The sequence below is a fragment of the Haliaeetus albicilla genome, chromosome 24 (assembly GCF_947461875.1).
Source record: "Haliaeetus albicilla chromosome 24, bHalAlb1.1, whole genome shotgun sequence".
In the NCBI taxonomy this organism is placed as follows: Eukaryota; Metazoa; Chordata; class Aves; order Accipitriformes; family Accipitridae; genus Haliaeetus; species Haliaeetus albicilla.
Genome location: NC_091506.1, coordinates 17,904,056 through 17,919,058, shown reverse-complemented (window position 1 = coordinate 17,919,058; position 15,003 = coordinate 17,904,056). Strand labels below are relative to the sequence as shown.

Here is a 15,003-nt window from a genome sequence, read left to right as displayed (position 1 = left end):
AAGGGATGTAAGACACCAACCTTGTGTAGGAAAAGTCTCTGGAGACCTCCACTATCTTACATCTGATGGAGATCTCAAGTCACCTGCCAGGATGCCACTGCAGGGTGCCTGCCTGGACCTGAGACGTTACTGCCTTGGAGCGGATGGACCCCGTCTACAGCTGGGAGGTGGATGTTGGCTTCCCAAGTCATGCTGGACTCTAACGATCCACTCAGGCACCGAGTTACCTATAGAGAAAACTAGCATGGACGACTCATACCTTAGTGCACTCTGGGATGGCAAGAGTAGCTCCAAATCTTTGATCCAGGCAATTTTTTGAGCAGGAAAGGAGAGCTTGTCTCATGCAGCTGATGGAAAAAGGACGCAGCAGGGATGGCATCACGACTCAAGAGCTGTTGCCTGGTCCTGCCTGCTCTCTGCCTCCCAGTGAGGCAAGACAGAGTTGTCGTCCAGGTTCCTGGATGCCATCACTGTGATGCTGCTCTGCGAACGACCACTGACCACTGTTTCCCTTTGCTCTGGGAACTCAGCCCAACAAGGGAGGACACAAGGAAGATTGCTTTGAAACTTTAGGATGGATTTCCAGACCCTTAGAGCCTCGGCTGAACCAGAGGCAGAGCAGAGAGGAGCAGGAGAGAGGTGTCTCCCTACTGCCTACTGGCCCCTGCACCCCCAAATGACATTTCCTAGGGTCCAGCCTCCAGTAGGAAAGGGGTGAAGTCCTTGTGTCCGTTCAGATCACTTTGAACTATCAATTTCTTGCAGAAGGGATATCTGAGACTTCAGATGGGCCAGGTTGAATAGCAAAGCAAGCATGAAGCCATGTTCTGTACAAGAAAATACTGGGAAACGGGAAATTTTGACCTAGCCTAGGGTATGGGCTTAGTATCAAACCCAAGAGGAGCTCCAGTAAGTGGGTCCAGCAGGACTTCTCTGTGTCAGCTGCAGTCCAGACACTTAGAGATTTCTGTGGGTATGGAGGGCCAAGCTTAACAATGGGGTAAGTAACTGAACAATGCCATTTTGTGATGTTTTATGTATACATACAACCCCAGAAATTCAACCCTGCTAGTTACAGTTTCTAAGCCAGCAAGAAAAAAGACTTCTTATCATCAAGCCTCCTTAGAAAAGCTCATTGCTACTTGTACTGAACTTGGATGGAGTCTTGGCATGGAGGATTTTCAGAGCATGTGATGGCATTATAGCTTCATGCTAATCTGTCCTCATTGTGTGCTATTAAAAATAAATAAAAATCACAGCTTCCTAACCCACAGGTTACTGATTGTGGGAAAAACGTGTTTGTCACAGCCTTAGCAAGTGCTTAGAAGTGTCACACTTTTGTATTTATTTATTAGCAAGTGAATGTATAAACACATTGTTACTAACCTGAGTATTTGGATTGCAAAACCCACGCAGCTCCTCTTGCAGGACAAACCCCTCACGTCTTCGGAAGAAACCCTGCACCAAGCAAGGCTGCAGTTGCAGGGCTGTGCAAGGGATGACCTGACCCCTTTTGTGCACGGACAACTGGGGAGGTTTGGCAGTGCCTCACCAATAAATATTATTGCCTGTGGCACGTTTGTTTGGGATTCCTAGGAAGTAAAAGAGAAAGAAATAAGTTATTTTGATAGTAGATCAAGTATCAGAGGAATAAAAATAACCAGGTACTTTTGCAACCTGCAGGCTGAGCCTTCTACCATGAAGCCAGGTGTATATTCCTGCCTGGGGTGAAACTCCCCCCAGTTCAAAGAGGCAGCATGACAGCACTGGGGCTCTGATCTCTGCAGATGTGTGAGGCCCAGGAGAAGGTCTCAAATTCAAACTTCAGAGAAGCATTTTTTATCTTATTTCCCCTCTCCAACCAGCAAGGTGAGGCAGTTTCCAAGGGGAAATCCCACATGGACTGAGGAATGCCTTCCTCCTCTTGTCTTTGCAGCAGAGGACAAGGAACCAAATGACCTCCTAGACATGAGCAATGAACAGGACAGTGAGTGTCTTCCACCAGGACTGCCAGTCCTCCTGCAGGGACACTCCTGTCCTCTATATACACACAGCAACGGGGTCCTGCACCCTCGGAGGGAGGACACATTGGCCAACATTTTGTCAACTGGTGAGTAAAGATGATCTAGTCCTAGAAATAAACCTAACCCCTGTCTGTGCTCCACTGAACAAACTTTCCTTTGAATACCCCTCATGCCAAGAAGATGCCTGGGTTCAGCCTCTGCTGATTCTTTTGTCCCAGCATACAGCTGGGCACCAGGCACCCACTCCTAATTAGCTTGATGGGTAACTCAGCAGCACAGATCACCTCAAGTTACCTTGGCCGCGGAGCACAGCGGATCCTTCCACAATGAAACAGCATGGCAGGAATTATCCTAATCCATAATTGCTCTGAGCAAACAATAAACCAGCTCACACTGGTGGAAGTAGCCACTTGGAGGTAATAACCCAGTGAGTAACAATAATGGCAGCAGATACTTGATAAAAAGCAGGGAACAAAAGAGAAAGCTTTCTCCATTATACAAAGAACGGATGTTTTCTGTTTGCTTCCTTTGGTTTAGAAATGCATTTAGCTATTTGGAGAGCAATGGAGTACAGCTCATCCGCATGCACAGCAAAAGCGGGTTTCAGGCTGGGGGAGGAAAGCATCATTTTCCACTAGCGAGATCATGGGCAGGAAAATTAATTTTCTCCTTTTAATCTTTCTTGGTATTCTACTCAGCCACTATCCAGGCATTTTATTTTCTTCAAGAGAAATGTCTCCACATCAATGGGGAAAAAACCCAAACCTGTTCTGGAGTGGTTAAAAAAGGGCATTGAAATACAGACACGCTTGTTCCCCCCACCTATACCCTGCGAGTGCCCAAAATGGGGTGATGGGAGAGATAAGCCATGCTCATCTAAGGAAAATCCCTAAAACCAGGGGCCTGTGTGTGCCTCCTGCTCCTGCATGTGGCTTGTGACCCCTCGCTGCCCAAGCTGCTCACACCAGAGTCTGGCCCCTTGCCATGTAACTGCTCTCCTGGCCCAGGCCTGGAGCTTACATGGGGCTATCACCCACCAGCCCCTGCTGAATCCATCTCGAGAGCAGGACAACAAGCAGAAAAAGAAAAGAAACCACCCCACACTCCTCAAGCGCCACAAAGGGCACCGGCGTGGCGAGGGCAGGCGGATGGCGACACAGCTCCAAGGATGTTTATTCTTGCGGCTCTGCCTCAGCAGCAAGCGCCTGGCACCAGCACTCCAGTGATGCCCATTTCACGCTCGGCTCCCTCCTGCTTCCCCAGCAATGCCACCCATCACCTTCTGCCAAGCCACCCCCTCTGCCCCCGGGAGGGCTGCTACAGGCATGGGCATCGGTGCCGTGATGGGTTCCCAAGAAAAAGACAAGAGCAGGACGAGACGGAAGTTACAACGAAGAGAAATCATCAAGATGTGAAAGATGAAATAGCAAAACCCAGGGGGGTTTGCGTGGGGTTTAAAGATACAAGTGCCAGCTGGGCACAACGCAACCACGCTCCAGCTGCACCGAGCTTTGCCCTGCAAGATAAATAAGCCTGAAGACAGCCATCTGCAGTGAAGAGCGTACCAGGGGAAGGCTCTGCAGGACTGCAGAGGCTAAGCACTGCTCATTAAAGTGCCGGGGAAATGTGAATGAAGCAGATGAATGGATGAAGAAATGAATGAAGGAGGGAAGAGGAAGTGAATGAATATTGCATTGACTTGGTGCCTTTCATCCTGGGATGGCAGAGTTGTGCAGCGCAGCTGATGGGCAGGAACCGCGTCGGTACTCCCTGGAGAAACCCCTGGTCAAAACAAATCAGATTATTTCCTGTTGACAGAGCCCTTCAGGGGGAGGCAGACAGGGAGATGTGGCATATGGATTCATATTACTTGAAGCACAAGGCTTTCCCCAGACAAAATCCCTCTGACTCCCCCTTAATCGATGTGACAGATCATTACTTTTTGAGTTGCTCTTGTTCTTGCTATTCCAGACACCGCGTGATTTCCATGGCAACGACATCCCAGGCGTCCCAGGCCTTTTCCTAACCTCTGTCATCTGCTGTCAAGTCACACCAGTGCATAACCGGGAGAGACGAGCAGCAGGGCCACGAAGGTGCCTTTTGGCACTGAGGGGGGTAAAGACCCCTACACAGCCCAACCCTGTGAGCCCCTGGGAACCTCTTGCAGCCAAGCATGACATAGGGCTTGCAGGCAGGTGTGGGGGAGCACGTAGAAATGAAAAATAATTTTCTGGAGGTTTTATCTGGAGCCCAATCAGCTGAACCCACTGGCCGGCCTGATGGTGACTGGGATTCAGGGTGATTTAAATGGGGATGATGGGAGGGAGCAGCGAGATGCTGCTGCTCCTTTGGTAACAGAGTGGTGTTGGGAAGAAACCTGGATGCTTTGGGGAGGAAAGGGAATCCAGCTTCACTTCTGGTTTGAAGGAGAAAGTGCACTCTCTTCTTCTTTTCCACCTTCTGAAGGAGAAACTAGCCTTGGATGTGATCCTGATCTTCAAGCGCTGCAGGTTTGCAGGCAACCTGGTGTGACCACCATGAAGAGCACACACAGACTCAGAGGAACATCCAGCCCTGCTTGAACATGGCCCTGCCACCGATCACCCCTCAATGCCAGTTTGATCCCTCTCGGCTGTATGGAGTTGGGGTGTCATTGTCCCTGCAACATCATTTAGCTGCTCCTCTAGCAGCTGGCCGCTCACGGCTGCTTTACTGCTAAGCGTGGCCGTATGAGCCATTTTGCAAGAGTTTAGTAGGATATTTAAGGCCGGATGCAAAGCTGTGGGCTTTGAGTAGGTTTTTGAACTGACCTCAAGAGCCCAAAGCCGTCTGCAACTGCAAATGGGGGTCTGGGTACACAGACACTACTGAGCTGAATGAACCAGTGCTGCAAACCTTGCTCACATAGTAACCACCTCCACTGCCGGCAGGAGCTGGAAGCAAATTGTTTGGTTTTTTCTCTTTCACTTATTCTGCTCCCTCCAGCGAGCAGCTTCCCCTCTGAAAGGCCAGGGAGGATTTAGGGTGGCTGAATGCCACTGCAGGAGCCGGAGCCAGGCCAGGCAGAGCATCTCCCACCCTGCTGCTGGGAAGGGGCTGTGGCACAGCACACAGGGATGGCCAGGCATCATGCCTCGCCTGAGCTGGCAGGTAAAGCACCTTTGTCTGTCCCTTCTTCAGTCATATCACCCTTTCGATTCAAACACAGGTTTCACCCTGATGCAACATGCTTTTTTCCTGCCAGAGGTTTGCAGCCCTGCCTCTGCAACAGCCTGCATTTTTCATAAGCCGCGTCAAATTTCATGGTAACCCTGCAGAGTTATTGCCCTATAACAAACACAATTGCTGCACTAGATTAAGCGCACCACATATCTGGTCCAAATATTAACGAGCACCAAATGTAGGGCACTGAGCCTGCTTCCCTGTCTGCCCGCAGGGAGTTTGGCCACTGGGTTCGGCGGCTGCAGGACTGGACCCAGACAATGGGATCCATTTGCAGACTGGGCCAGCAGCTTCCTTGAGCGAGGCTGACTGCTCAAAAACTGGAGTTTTTACAGTTGCTTGAATAAAGATCATTTATTTAGCTGCCCTTCACACCAGGACAAAAGAGATGCCCTATCCTGCCATAACTCGAGCTGAGTTGCTTTACCTGACTGTTAATGCTCCGGACCTGGTGGCCAGAAGGTCTCGGTTGAATTTTGGACCAGTTCCTTGGCTGTGCACTGTGAAGCAGCTGGCTGGGTTTGGAGGTAGCATCCGTGCTCACGCTGCGGTGACTTCCTCGAGTACTTCAAGACAAACTGCTCCATGGAGGACCCTAGCCAGGGCAGCCAGAGCCGGGACGTCTTTGGTGCTTGCGGGTCTGAGAAGGGACAAAGCTTTAGGAAGGGAAGGGAGTGTATTTCTGGAACGCTGTCAGCTACCCTGCAGGAACCCCTCACATTGATGCAGGGCTTAGCACCCAACTCAAATATATTCAGACAATTTAATCAAACCCAGGGGTTTAAAATAAATAACGTGGTAAAATCTGGATTGAACAAGCTGTCAAGGTTCCCTTTATAATTAAAATAGGGGAAAGAGCTGTAACCCCTGGGGTTTATAAGGGGGTACAGCCCCTATAGTGAGCTAGGGGTATAGCCCAGGTCAGGGGTTAACCCCTTTGCCAGCTCTGCAAAGGGATGGGCGACCCTGGTGCTATCCAGCCCCGAGAGCTTTCCAGAAGAGGGCCAGCTACGCAAAGCGCTGGGTGATGCTCTGGGGCTGCGCGGGCAAGACCAGAGCAAAGCGGCTCCTTTTCAGCTTAGCACCCCCTGAGTGTTAAGCAGAGACTCAGGCAGAGCCAGCCCAGGCTGTGCAGAGCTGGAGCACTGCTCCCTCCACCCACATGGCCACCGTTTGGGAGAGAGGAAGAGGGGAAAAAAAAATCAGAAGACAAATTGAGACTTACCTCCGTGTTTTTGCCTGCCACCCCCATCACTCCCCTTCAGCCTAATCATTCTCTTCCTCTTCAATCAAGGCCAATTTGCAAGAGGAGCAGTTCCCAGTGCCTGAGTGCAAAAGCCTTTAATTACTGTCATCTGGGAGGCTGTGCCAGGCTCCCCTCCGGTGCCTTTTCATACTTTTCGGAAGACAGTGCTCCAGGACTTGACGCCCCCAACATGCCATTTGTCAGGCTTTATTTTAAACAAGCACTCACTGCCTATTAGGAGGCTGGGGAGAAAGTTCCTGGCGGTCCATCTGTGCTGCTGCTGCATTGACGTGGCAATTGCATCCGGGCAGTGAGCTGATTTCAGCCGCCTCGACTGGGTACCAGCCTAGCAGCAGTCTCTGGCACACAGCAGCTCGCTATGCACAAACCCCGAGAACTGCATCGCTCTGTCTTTTCACTATCTCTCCTGCTGTTTCTCATCTGGGCTTACATCAGGCATTAAACTTGGGATGGAGGTGAGAGTGCAAATGGGGTCAGAAAGGGACAAGGCAAATTTGGGGAGACCAGGCTGACTGTTGAATGAAGTGGCCCCAAAGCATCCTCTCCTGGACAAGTCCCCAAGTCTGCATCCCTGGGAGCACACTCCCAATTGGAATGCATCCTCCTTATGTACAGCATGGGTTTTGGTGTCAGCCAGGGGTTTGTATTTTGTCCTGCATGGGAAAACATGAACACAGAACCTACATAAACCAATTTGGCACACCCAGCAAGCAGGAATGGGAAACCACCTTGTTGCTGCTGCCTGCCCTGCCATGCTGCAGGCAGGGTGTGGGGCCGGACAGCCCATTGGGGCGAGCCAGTATGAGTTGCCTTAAACACAGCCTGAGCTGACCCCGGGACTCTGCCAACCCAGTGACCTTGCAGCTTGGGCTCAGCATACGCTGAGATACACTGGAAAGGATGCTAGAACTTTTTCAGATGTCCTGGACCAGCAGCCATGGGACGTGCTCTATGAATTACATCCACCAGAGCCATCCTTCTAATATTTAATCTTTGGAGCATCACCTGTGGCAGAGAAAAGCTGCAGAGGATTTCTGAGGAGCTTCTGCCAGTGGGTGGCACTGCAAAACCAGCAGTACGGAAGATGCAGCAGAGGAAGGACCACGGGGTGGAACAGCAGCACAGTCCCCGCACACCCAGGTGCTGTGCATCTCTGGCTGGACAGCCCGAGGGATCGGGATACCAACGTCGTGGAGATGCCGCAGCCCGGCTGGTGGGAAGAGGAAAGCTGCTGGGGTGGGAGAGGGATGGGCACGACGGGAGGCGAGGAGGCATCAGCAAGGGGTTCAAGGGGATGCGATGGTGTAGGCCAGCTGCAGCACGGGGTCAGCCCAGCGAGCGGGAGTGTTGAATCGATCCATGTCCACACGGGACAGAGTCAATTCATGTACACATGGTCAACCTTCTCAAAGGTAGGAGCGGGTCATCGCCTTCCTCTGTTATCCTACTGTAAACATTCTCTCTGCTGCTAAAAATCATGTAATAAGTCACTCCAAAATACAAGGCCGCATCTCTGGGAATTAGATAGGCTCCTGCCCCCCACCCTGTAACCCTGGCAAATAAGAACACGGGTGTGGTAGGTGTAAGAGCTTTTTGGCCATCTTGCCTGTAGGCACAAGACCCCTGGAAGCACCACAGCCACCAAAGACATGCACCAGCCAGCATGACCTAGGGGACTGGGAGGCTGGAGGGAAAGCATGCTGCACTGCACTCACGTCACCTCCTAGCCAAGTGGGAATTAAGGATCCTGGGGCAGCTGGGTAAACCTGGTGAGCGGTAAAGGAGGCTCTAATCTGGAGGCTGGCCTGGTCTGAGGGTCCACGTTCAGGTCTAGAGTCCTGCTCCAGTTCCAAAGTGGCCGTGTTCCTGTGCCACACACCCCTCCCGGCACAGATTTCACCTCCCTTTGCAGCGCATCTACACTTGATGTCCCATCTCCAGCATTTCAGTGTTGCCTTGACCAGTTAATTCCCCGGAGGTCTCCAATCAGATTTCATATCCCAATCCAGCTAAAAATGCTCTGACCTGTCCAAGGCAGTAAATGCTCAGGTCTTCTTCCTTTCACTAACAGACAACGAACAAAGGAGCATCTTCTTCTTCTCTCCCCATGGTGTCCCAGCAGCAGCTGGGAACCACAAAGCATTAGAGGAATGGGCTTATGTAGCCCCAGTCTGACTCCAGGACCACAAGGCTTCGTACTGGGGCTGGGATGCCTTTGAAGAGGAAGCCAGAGGGATGGGGAGAGGGAGCTGTGGGAAAAAAAAACAAACAAACCCTCTTGGGCTGTGCAAAGGGAATTTGACTCTGAAGGGCTGTAACTGTCTGCCTGGCGGGTGGCAGCACCATCTGACAGCCTCTGCCTCTATAGAAAGAGCCACTGTTTCCCTATGCAGCATCCGCACAGCCATCTCTGCAAAGGCTTCATCCAGCGGATTGTGGACTAGCAGGAGACATGGGAGTGCAACCTCAAAAGGAATTTGCTCCCGTATGAGAGTGTTTAAAGACGTGGCACCAGGGCTTCCTCCAGCATCTTCCTTCTGCAGGGAACATGCTGACCGGCATGGTGGGGGTGGCTGCAAAATCCCATCTCCTGCCTGCCCATCTTCACGCTTACAGAAATGCCTTGGTACAACCCACTCCAGACTGGGGAAGAGCTTCAATCCAGCCCTTCTGCTGCAAACAGATCTGATTTGCTCCTAGCGCTGAGCACTCTGTAATTACAGTACATCCCACTTAATCGGGATGTGCTTAATTGGGAAATCCACTTACCAGGATGTCACCTAGGGAACCGATTTAAGCTTGATAACACTTAAGAGCAATGCCTGCTGCTTTATAGGGAAGGTAATTCTCCTACAGGGAGATGCCTTCAGGTGGCTGAATCATGCTCCTTCTTCCACCAGCATCCAAGGCTCCTGGCTGCTTGCTCCTGCAACAGATTTCAGCCTTCCCCTTAAGTAGGTTACAGTCAGGAAACGCACCAACTGCTCCTGCCAGATCACGTCTGTCATCTGCACCAGCTGAACAGGCTGCCGTCACCACGTGGGCCAGCTCACGGCTGCCCTCTTGGCTGGACCCGCACACCTGACCCCCTTCCCTGGTTGAAGATAGCTTTCCTCCCCCGGCTGGGACCTTTTTGAAGATGATGACATGCTTAGGCTTGGCCAAGCTGTTCTTTGCAGCACAAGAGGGGCCAAGGTGACCCAGCCAGCACCTGAATGAGAGCAGAGCAAAAGCTTTGGAGACAACTGGCATCCCTTACCATTAACCCCAACACTTGTCTTCCTCCCTCTTCCCTCCAACAATCAAACACATTAAGTGTCCAGGTGAAGGGAGGAAGGGGGCATGGGAACAGCCCTTAAAGACTGAACGCTGAGTCAAGCACTTGGAGAAGCAACGTTTTTAGCCTAGTTTCCTATGGGAAGAGGGTTTATGTGACCACACTGAGTATTTATGCATGCACATACACATGTCTTACAGAGAGCGACGATAAATATCGAACCTCCTGATCAAACTAGGCAGAGAAGCAGCTTTTCTAAAGATAACAAATTCCCACACATTTGTAGTAATAAGAGCCAGACAGAGGAGAAAAACCCTATCAATACCCAACCCCTCACTAGCTCTCAGGGACTTGGGACAGCATTTTTGCAACCCCAAACCCCCATGAACCACATTTCCTTCTTAGGGGGATGTCAACTGCTCCAGAACCATTACTCCTCCAACCTTTTGGCATTGCCTTGCTTATCTCTGTCCTTTTCAGTCAGACCATTTTTCTTTTTTTCCAACTGCGTGAAAGTATGCTGCTTTTCTTCTAAAGGCGAGCCCTTGGATGGAGGCTGCCTTTGCTACTGAAACATCTGTACTGTATGGCAACAACACAACACAACTTTTCAAGATGCTGTGCTGGTGTTTTTGTTCTCACCAACCACGAGGAGCTGGGGGGAGTCAAGCTGAACTCTTTGGATGTGTAACAGTGATTGCTTTTCAGACACTTGAAAATGCAATAGCTTGGCATCAAATGAGGGATTTTTATGGCTGCACATGTTTTGTGCTTCTCTGAACAAGCCAACTTCCAGATTAGCTACAATGGCTTTTTAAAGTGCTATAAAATATGCAAAGGCACTTGTAATCTATAGTGATTTCTGTAAAAACAGGAGGTAAGTGCTGAAATGTCTCCTGATTTATCCTTTTGCTTCTCCTAACCCATGCTGGGAGAAGGGGTAAATGCAATCCTCTACTCCCTTTTTGGCTTATCAGTCTTCCAGCCCAGAGACAGATGGGAGACAAAATGCCAGGTACTACAGAACTTGTGCCTTTCAGCCACTCTGATAATTGCGGAAGAGAAAACCCTCTCAATTCCCGAGTATTGCAACCAATGTCAAACACAGCAAATCCCTTTCCAAGGTGCAACGCAACTGAGCGGCAAAGCTTGACCGTCACAGCAGCACCTGGCTGGGCAAGAGAAGCAGGGCAGCATCTCCCGCAAAGGTGCTGGACCTAATGCTGGATGGAGGGTCCAAAAGAGCAGATCACCACAATGAACTGCATTAGCAGGGTCAGGCCTTTGCTTTCCTGCCAACAGGATCACCGCCTCGTTCCCTCCTCTTGTTCCTGCCCCTCTTTTCCTTCACGCTGCTATAACATAGCCAGAAACCCATGAGGCTGTGCCACCTGCTTGTGTTGGCTTAAACATACATACTCAACCATTACCAAGCATCAGGCCCTCAACACAGATGTTGAGGCTGGGCTTACTTTTCACTAAAACTGATCCGTGCAGAGGCGTGGCAAAGGAAAACATCCCAGCTACCAAGGCTCCCATTTTCTGAGTCTGGATGGGAGGAATAAAGCATTAGTTCAACTCCATTTTAGCTTGAGGAGAACAGCATCATTTATCGGAGCCAAACAGGTTTTTCCCCTCCCCTGCTACAGAGCTAAGCTGTCCCTCGCCATCCCAGGGCCGCTTCACTGGTGCCAAGGCAGTGCTGCCACTGGCGAGGGCTCTGCGGCCGCTGCCGTGGCTGCTGCGTGCCGCACAGCGCTTCTGGCAATCAACACCGCAGTCGTTACCGACCGACACGAAGGCGAGCGTCGTAGCCCTTATTTGGCATCCCGCTTACTGCAGTCAGGTTCAGACGAGCGCCTCTAGAACAGAGAATGAGTATTTATGAGCTGAAAGTTTTTAAGCGCGTGTCTTAGCGCCATGCATGTTCAAACCCATCATCCCCGCAGACCAACTGCAGCTCTCTGCTGCCAGTACGAACAGGTAAACCCAACCGGACTGCCCCTCACATCCATTTTTACACATATGAAAGGTTGTACAACAAGCTGGAGGGTCAGCAGACCTCAGATCTTTAAATCAACCTTGTACGTCTTTATATAAAAGCAACACTTATCTTTAGCACAGTTTATGGGACGTGGATATCGTGTGCTTTGTTAGTGCAAATTAAACATAATTATTTAACAACTGCCAATAGCACTCTTTGCAACCAGCAAAATGCATCGCTGCATCCTGAAAGCTGTTTAGCACAGCCAAGGTTAAAATGCAGATTGTTTTTAAGATTTTCAGTGCCTTTACTATCAGATAAAAAGTGCTAAGTCTAGCACTGGTAAGTGTGAGCTGGCTGGATTGGGAACCTTCACGCCACCATCAGAATTATGGAGGCTCATTTGAAAACACCTGTTACCTGGCTGTCATCATGTCAGTAAGAGGAATATGATGGGAGGGGAGGAGATGTGGAAAGAGGAGAGTTTTCTCAAACATCACAAGCTGCTTAGAGATGCTCCATTTCCAAACAGATCTGCCCAAGCCATCCAGGATGAGAACATCTCATCTCAAAGTCACAGCAAAACCAAATCAGCCCCAGCTCTGCCTGGTGCCCTCCAGCCTGCACTAGCTCTGGGTCCCCCTTCGAGGACTGATTGACTCCTGCACCCCAACTTGCGTTGGGACACCCAGGAGCGACAATTCAGGTGGTAAAAATCACACCAGCCTCCCACCGAGCCAGCTCTACCTGTTGCAGACACACTAGCGAAAACAAGTACCGTACACAGGCACACAAGATCTGCAACTGATTTTACAAGACACGGTTTAAAAAAAAGCACAGCAAAGGCAGGATCAAGCCTTAAGTGTTAAGGGCTCCTTCATTTATATTAGCAACTCCTGCTACGTGGTCCCCGCTCCATCCTCAGGTGCCAGAAGCCTCTCCTACTGTCATTTCTTTTTGGAGGTGACACTGAGCCAGTGCACAGCAGAGGAGAAGCGGGATGAGCAGCTCTGGCTCGCTTGCTGAAGTCCTGGGACACAAGCATCCACCCTTTTGTTTTTGAAAAGACTGGGGATACACATCTGTGTTTTCCAACGAATTGTAGAGCTGGAATGGCAAAACTTAGCAATATTTGCTAATTGCTAGTATTTGGAGACCTGAGTCCAAACTGGATTGATGCACTGAGTGTAAACATGGGCAGGGGCAGGGAGAGAGCTTTAGGCACTCCAGCATCTCAAGGCTAATTAAAGCTGGGAGGAATTTGTCTCAGCAAGTTGTGAGCCATTTACTTCTCCGGTGTGACTAAGCCACTGTGCGGTATCTAATTTACCAGGAGGGGTGATGTGCTGCCAGCTAACCATGTTCCTGCAGTCAAGGTGAGCTAATTGAATGTAGTTTGATGCTTCGGGGCAATCTCGCTTGCCAGCTTACCTGCACCTTTCCAATCCCAATCGGCCTTGCAAACAGCAAGACAACCCAGTGGGAATTTTAATTGCGAAGGAGTATTCAAAAAATCCTGACAAAATCCAAGGGCCTGACCAGAATGACGGGTTCTTGTGGTTTTCTGCATGGCTGTTTTCCCAGCAATGCAAATTGGGTTCTTCTCTTGCAAACAAGCAATGCTGAAACATGCTCTTACCACTCGTAGGACCTCGAGGCTCTCAACCTCCTCTGAGTGCTGCCCTTAACCACGGTAGGAAAGTTGTGGCACTGCCTTGTCTTGTACTAGTAATGCAAATATCAAGATGAATTTCTCCATAAATAGCTCACTACCAACAATTCTTCCCTTTGTATCTGGCTCCAGCTGAAGAGAAGGAAGTCAACTCCAGCAGGAGCTGCACTTCTAATGGCAAAAAGACGTTTCTCAGAGGGTACAACTGAGTTACAACAGATGCTGGATTTTTGGGAACTGCCCTCTGCACCCCACCGCTCTCCTTGGGGAAGAGTGGAGGAACTCAGAGGTCCCAGTTTCCTTTTCATTTCCCCATTGTTTCCCTGGGCTGAAAATGCTTTTTTCCTTATTTTTTCAGCCCAACCTGACTCACAAACCAGGCTCATCCCGGTTGTCAGCTGGCCCCGTTGTGCAGCTATGCCAGTTTCGGCTCATTTGCCGAAGCATCACCATGGCACAAGGGGCTCTGCCCTGGGCAAGGGTAAGAAACCAGCCACCTTTCAGGGTTTTCAGGGCATCCCTGCACACTGGCAGCCGCCAAAGGTCCCTTTCTGAGCACCCGGGAATCCCCACCTGCCCCCGTTCCCCTGGGACAGCCCGCACAGAGGGGAGGTGACTTCACTGGCTGGACTGATGCTGTCATTGCTATATTTTGCATGGGTTCGGTGGCACATGTCCACAGCCAGCATTAAAGCCAGGCAGCCACCATCTCCGCAGCAGAGAGGCTCCTACAGGACAGGCTGAAACTGTTCATCTGGAGACAGAGATCATTTTTAGAGGGAAATCCTGTTCACTTCTCAAAATGAGGTAGGTTTTTACTGACACACGTCCCCAGCCAAATAACACTTGTGGTACCAAATACATCACTACAAGAAAAGGACTTGCTATGTCAAAATGGAGCTGTGGTTTTCAAAGCTAACAGGGAGAAAGCACACTGTAAATACCTGGAGGAAGCGTAGGCATGGCTTATTAATAGACACTTGCTGTGAGACTTTAGGCTGTATGACAAGGCTTTCACTGTCCTCCTGTCCTTGGATGCCCTGTTCCTGTACTGAGCACTGGCTTCTGTAACCATGCAGCACACCCACCAGACCTGCCAACTTACAGACGGGGCACAGCAGATGGGTTAATGCAGCTCATACTAGTGCTTTAACCACCTGAGCAGCCACCATCCATCCTCAGCTGGTGGGGAGAAGCTCCTGTCCTGTTGCTGGTTCCTATAAAGGATCCAGCCAGGGATTTTGATGGGGACAGATTAGGGCCTGAGGAAGGCAAGCAAGGGTGCCAGGTAGGGTCATTCCCCAAAAACCTGAATTGCAGGGGTTTAACATTGCCTGAACTGCAAGTAGGACTTAATTTTGTTATCTTTACACGCCGGCTCAACCACTCATTCCCCAAAAGGCTGCACAAAGTACTTGCTCTCTGGTTTCTCTCCTGTGCTGCTGCATAGTGCTGCTGTCGAGACAGCTCCTAAGTTTTCCATCAAAAACTGCTCCCTGATATTTAAGGTTATTATGAACTGGACCAGATTTATGTATTCCTGCATAGCAAAGCCTT

General features: G+C 50.3%; 1 long non-coding RNA gene across 1 annotated transcript in view; it reads right to left on the bottom strand.

Annotated features, from left to right (window-relative positions):
- Positions 1-15,003, bottom strand: part of LOC138690918 (uncharacterized) — a 171,484-nt gene that overhangs the window by 20,148 nt on the left and 136,333 nt on the right. Inside the window, exons 6-9 of the long non-coding RNA XR_011329709.1 lie at positions 5,674-11,652; positions 1,698-1,962; positions 1,387-1,592; positions 21-227 (exon numbers count right to left, since the gene is read on the bottom strand). This is a non-coding gene — a long non-coding RNA (uncharacterized lncRNA). The remainder of the gene's footprint in view (positions 1-20; positions 228-1,386; positions 1,593-1,697; positions 1,963-5,673; positions 11,653-15,003) is intronic.